The following is a 6,785-nucleotide window of genomic DNA, read 5'->3' on the forward strand; positions in this document are numbered from 1 at the left end:
GTTGGTGAGCATAACAATATTTCATTGGGCTGTGGGGAATTTAGCAGTTACTCCATGGAATACAGTGGTGATTAGAGGAATAAAATTAAAGAATGCACCACAACAAGAGGGAAATGTGAATATATTATATATAGATTCTCAACACAGTGATAAGTGAATACATAAGAGATGATAAAAAGGTATCAAGAGTAAACAAAAAGATTCCAATTCTAGTAATGACCAAGTAGCTTTCTCATAGACAAAGCCTCATGCATAAATACAAACATAAGAAGCAAAAATTGGAGGCACTGGAGAGTGACAAAGAGCAGGTGTATATCATCAGAGAATCACCACTTGGAAGAAGGGAATGGTACTGGGTGAATTTCCTGATCTTTTACATCTTTCAGCTGATGGCAAGCTTTACTCTGTGCTTTTCTGGGTGGTTAAAATTCAGACAAAACATCTGTTGTCTTATTGGCTTGAAGAACTAGAGGATAAAGTTCAGAGTAACTACAAGTGATGAAAACTGGTAAAGAAACTTTTGAAAGAAGAGACTTAGAGAGGGAGAAGACCAATTTCTACGTATAAATTCTGCCCAAATCTCTGACTGATGCCTGAAGTCTGCACATATGGGGCATAATCCAAGAAGCCCAAGTGAGGCTACAAAAGAGCTGACTAGAATTTCAGTGTCAAACTACTACAGAGAAGACAGACATTACGGGTAGAGTAGAGTTCAGTCAAGTCAAACACTACTTTAGGGAAAAAATTCAAAACTCTTCAGAAGAACGTAACAGGAAGCACAGTCTCTCTGGTTATCATTCACAATGCTTACAATCAATAGAAAAACAATTTATAGCGAGATAGAAATAAATCCATGCATATACAGGCAATTGATTTACAACAAAGGAACCAAGAATGAACAATGGGGAAAGGATTATCTTTTATTTGAAAAACATTTAAAATTTTTTATTCATTGATTTTAGAAAAAAAGGAAGGTAGAGAGAGAAATATCAATTTGTTATTCTACTTATTTATGCATTTGTTGGTTGATTCTTGTATGTGTCCTAACTGAGGATTGAACCTGCAATGTTGGCATATTTGGATGACACTCTAACCAAATGAGCTACCTGGCCAGGGCCAGGATTGTCTTTTCAATAAATGGTGTTAGGAAAATTGGATTGGCATAAACAAAAGAATAAAACTGGGTCACTAGCTCATACCAGAAACAAAAATCAGTTCAAAATGGATTAAAGTCTTGAATGTAAGATCTGAAACTTAAATTCTTATTGGAAAACATAAGGGCTTCTCAACATTGCAATGGCTTTTTTAAAAAAGCCTTGGCAATGGTTTTTTAAAAAAAATTGATACCAAAAGCAAAAGCAACAAAAACAAAAACAAACTCCCATTCTACGTCAAACCAAAAACCTTCTGCTCAGCAAAGGAAACCATTAACAAAATGAAAAGACACCCTGTAGAATGGGAGAAAATATTTCCAAACCACATATCTGATGACAGCAGCTAACTTATTGAGGGCTTACTCTTTATCAGGAACTAGTATGTGCACTTACATGCACTACCTGATTTTATTTTGCTTTATTCTCACAATGCCAGCACTATTATACCCATTGTACAGATGAAAAAAATGAGGCATAGAGAACTTTAGTACCTTGCTCAAGGTCATGTAGCAAATAAAATGCCAGAGCCAGGATTTGAATCCAGGAAACTGGCTCCAGAACTTGTGGTAAAAAAAAAAAAGAAAGAAAAAATAAACAAAGAAAGAAAAAAGCAAGCCAATGGTTAGATGTGACTCAAAAAAAACACCAAACCCTACAGATGTTTTTTTACATTTCAGAATGTTGTGCCTCAAATTGTGAAGACTGAAATGCATTATTTTTAAGCTCAATAGCCTAGAAGACAAGTATGTAATTTAAACTCATCCATCCAAATAGTTACTTGAGAAGGAAATTAATACTAGAAGAATAATAAAAATTAGATGAAATACATGAAGGAAGCAGCAATAAAAGAAATCAGCTTCTGTCAGAAGAAACTCAAAGAAACTCCATGAGAAGCATGGACATATCACAGTCAATCTTCAACTTTCACAAGGAGTAGGAACCAAAATCTTCCCTGAACACCTCCATTCTGGAGTCTACCCCAATTTATGCATCTGGGTGACCAGCATTTCAAGCTCTTTCAGACAATTAAGAAGAGTTTCCAGACTTGCATTAACTGGGCCAGTGCTGAGGAAAAAATTACAGTTTTAGCTCACTAGCCATTTATTACCTATCAAAGGTGTTCCATTGCTTCTCAAGGCACCTGTGAAACATTTATTCAGAATCTTTTGTGCATCAGGGATGTAATATCTGGGATAAAAGCATTAGATAAATTCCAGTTTTCAGAAGCATGTGGTATGAGTTGATATTAAATATTGCTATTATGCTGGGTTTGTGTCCAAATTAATTATTGAGATTACATATGCATATATGAGTTATTATTCATCTATGATTTCTGCTTATCCTTCAGGTTTCAAGATAAATACAATTTTCATTATTTTTCTTTCATAATCTTTATTAAAATTTGCAATTGTAGTGTTGTGGCCTGTCATCTTCATTATCTGTTTAGTTGATTATTGTTTGTCTCCTGAGCACCAGGAGCCAGGAAATTTGCCAGACTTACCCAGTGCTGTGTCGTCACAACAGTGTCTGAATCTCAGAACAGTGTGTGGTAAAAGAGGAGCTTAAATAAATGCCTGAATCGATAAATGAACAAGGAAAGAAGGAAGCAGATTTAAACGTGAATGTAGAGTTCTAGTGCACGTAAGAATTTCATGGGGAGATTTTTAAATGTCTACTTCCAGCTCTGATCATGGTGCACTCAACTAAAATCAATGCCAGGAATCACATCCTGACTCTGGAAAGACTAAATGGACCTGGGGAAGATATGTTTCTTTTTGTGTGCCTCTCTGCATGAGCGAATTTGAGAGGACTAGACTAAATAAAGTTTGCCTTCCTTTCTTGCAATGGCATTATGTAATTCTATGGGTTCATACATATTTGAGCACTATGTCAGGCCTTCCACAGAGTACAAAGAAATATAACTTATAGTTTTACTTTTTAAACAGGAAGAAAATAATTTAAACAATACAAAAGCAAAATAACAAGACCAAATAAGAATTTATGATGATCACATTTCTTGCGTACTAAGGTATAAATCTTTCCTTCCACATTGAATGTTTTTTGAAATTGAGACATGTATTACAACTGATGTTAAAGGAAACCTCAAGGAAGAGGAATAAATTGTGACATAGGTATTCTCCCTTGTGCATGAAGTGAGCCATTTCTAGAGGAACACCTTAGGGCGATTGTGTGACTCTTACTTTGAAACTCAGACAACGAAGAATTGCCTAAAATGTCTGCTCAAATGATTTATACTGTGTTGCAATACTGAAACAAATATTTATTGGATTAGGAGAGGACCATTGTTAACATAGTAAGCAACACAAATAATGGCAGTAGAGTCTGCTGAATTTGATAGGATAACTTGAAGGAGTTCAAAGTGAGAAGGGGTTGGCATGTTTGATTTATTGACCTTGAAAGGTGATTATGCAGAAAGGCTACCCTTCAAAAACCTTTCCCACTTTTAAGAGAAGCTAAATATGTAGTTAAACTTAAAAGGAAAGCAAAATGGTGTGTTCAGTCAAGTAGAAAATGCAGGAGAAACCCCGGTATGCTTCATTATGCCTTAAGGTTATTCTTTGAGGAAGCAAGTCAGTAGTGGCCTGGGGAGAACCATTGGTGGGGAGAGCGCAGGAGGGATGATGACCAAGGGGCACAGGGAACTTTGGGGGTGATGGTTATGTTTATTGTCTTGCGTGTGGTGATAGTTCATGGGTATACACATATTTCAAAACTTGTCAAATTATTTACCTTAAATATGTACATTTCAGTTATACCTCTAAACACTGAAAAGAAGCTTCTGTCGATAATAAAGGTCCTACACAGGTCACAGCCAGGGGGACAGATTATTAAAGGCAGCATGGTATGAGATGCCATGCCAAAGTGGTCCAGGAGAATCTCCATCCTCTTAAGAACATCTGAGACCATCATGACTTTCATCACCAACATCAGCATTTATTAACTTCACTCTGCATAGAGCAGGCATTCTACAAAATAGTTTGCCTGTATTATCTTGTTTAATCCTCCCACCACAAAAGTCTTATCTCACTATCGTTCCCATTTTACAGATGTGGAAAAACAAAGTCATAAAGAAGTTAAAACCTACCCTGGATTACAGAACTAGTAAGAAGAAGATGCAAGGTTTGACCTGGTCTGGGCCGAGTCCTTGACCCACTAGTCCAGGGGGTCCTTATTGCTGGGAATAGGAGACTTCCAGGTTGCTATCTGACAGGATTTTTCATATTGGTAATTAAGGATAGAATAAGGAACAATGATATGTTTTAAAAACTTACATACCTTGCAAGGCCTCGATGAGTATGTCAAGACTTGGCATTTTGGAGAGCAACTGCCAGCTGAGGGTCTGCCTTGACAACAGTATGCAGGCACTTGGGTGGGTCTGTGGCACGAGCAGCATGCAGTTAGGATTTCCATGTGTGGTGAACAAGGGGCAGAACTGCCTAAATTTTGGTTTGGTTATTTCATTACATTTTTAGAAAAAGAAGGGATGAATCAAAAGTGTAGAGGGACTTGGAAACATTGAACATTTCCCAATATCTTGCTCTGTGTGAGGTATATATTTTTGGTTGTTGCTGTTTTATTTTTACTGTGGTAAAATATTCATCACATTAAATCTAGCATTTTAACTATTTTATTTATTTTTAGAGAGGGGGAAGAGAGGCAGAAGGAGAGGGAGAGAAGTGTCAATGGGTGGTTGCCTCTCTTGTGCTCCCTCTTGGGGACTTGGCCCACAACGCAGGCATGTGCCCTGACTGGAAATTGAACCAGCAACCCTTTGGTTCACAGGCCAACACTCAAATCCACTGACCCACACCAGCCAGGACAGCATTTTAACTTCTTAAGTATACAATTTAGTGCATTAATTGCATCTATTGTCTTATTTTCAAGGTTAATATTTCTTTCTGGAGAGACAGCATGCATTGTAGTTAAGGATGTGGGTGCTAGAGTCAGATGGGTGGCCATTTGGTTTCCACTACCTAGTGCACAACCTTGGACAATTTAGTAGCCTCTCTATCTTTCAGTTTCCTCATCTGTAAAATGAGGAAACTTTGACTGATAAAGACCTACCAGACAGTACTGCTGCAAAGAGTACATGATATGATGTATGTAACTTGCTCAGCATAATTCCTGCTGTAGAATAAAACATTTCACTATGTTATAGAAGACAGAGTTCTAATTTTGTCTAGCATTTCTGTGAATCAGAGATTCTTAATCTGGGGCATATAATAAACCTCAGGGTGTCACGGATTGGGCTTGAGGAGAACTGTGGTTCTCTCTCTCAACGATGTGCAGATTCATTTGTCTTCTCCATGTGAGTGTTTGGGAACCAGGTACATGGCTTTCATTCTACCCTCAAAGTTAGAAGTACAAGGTAAAACCAGAAAACTAATCAGAGAAATACATATAATCAGATTGATCTTGTTCCCCCTTCTACTCAGGGGCCTGTAATCATTGGCCTAAGTTTCATCTTCCCTCTGTAGAAGAGCAAAATGCTTATTCTTTCTCTCAGGGCCATAGTGCTGGATGTAAGGTAGCACAATAATATTCCCTACAGTTGTGGCCTGCCGTCTGCATAACTGTACTTACTTTGTCCCTCGCTCTTAGAACAGAATAACTGCAAACTGAATGTCCCATGGGCTGGTGGGGTTGCTATGGGAGTGTGAAAAGCAAGTCAAGGGCTCACCGAGTCAAGAGGCTCTGCCTCCCTGTGCCCCACATGCCCCTCTGTATCCTAGCTTTACACGGTACATGACCCATGCCTCAAACAGCATTTTACTGTGCTTGCAGATTACTTGGGGATGTTGTAAAAATGTGGACTCTCGCTCAGTAAGTTCTGGTGGGACTGAGATTCTGTATTTATAACAAGTTTCTGAGGAACTACACTTGGAATATCGAGGCTCTAATCTCTTCATGCTATAATTATTAGTTTACTTGCCTGTCTCTAGGTAAACTAAAGGCAGGAAGAGGACATTATTTGATTCTATTTCCCAGGGGCTTAGTACAGAGAGGACATAGAAGTTGAAAGAAATTATTTATTAAGTGAATGAAAGGAAGGAAGGAAGGAAGGAGGGAAGGAAAAAAGGAAGGAAGGAAGGAAGGGAGGAAGGAAGGAAGAAAGGAAGGAAAAAAAGAAGAGACAAAGAAAGAAGGGAGGAAGTGGGGAGGAAGGAGAAAGAGAGAGCGATACATAGTAGAAGACCAAGGGCCTTTTCTCTGGAGGCATGAAGGTGTTTTTCAAGGTACCTTTTCCAGGGAACCTTCTCAGATACTTTACATGTACTTTTCTGCCTTAAAAGATAAAAATTTCCTTTCTCTCTGGGGTTCCAGGAAGGCTTTCTCCTGAGCCAGAAAAAGGGGAGGAAATAGAAGTTCCCGCACCAACTATTAATAAAGAAATTTGAATTTGTCAAACACTGATTCTGAAAGAATGAGAACACTCACTGTGTAATGACATTTATTATGCAAAATCCATGGTAGGCACAATAATCTCCAGGACATAGAGACGCACAGTACCAATTTACACACCTTATTTTACAGCAGGCTGTTCTTTGACATGCAATGCAGGTTTAACTTAGGCAACTATTGCAGCCTTACTGCTAACGCATGAAAAGG

The sequence above is a fragment of the Sturnira hondurensis genome, unplaced genomic scaffold (assembly GCF_014824575.4).
Source record: "Sturnira hondurensis isolate 20B ecotype Veracruz unplaced genomic scaffold, ASM1482457v3 Scaffold0002840, whole genome shotgun sequence".
Taxonomy (NCBI): Eukaryota; Metazoa; Chordata; class Mammalia; order Chiroptera; family Phyllostomidae; genus Sturnira; species Sturnira hondurensis.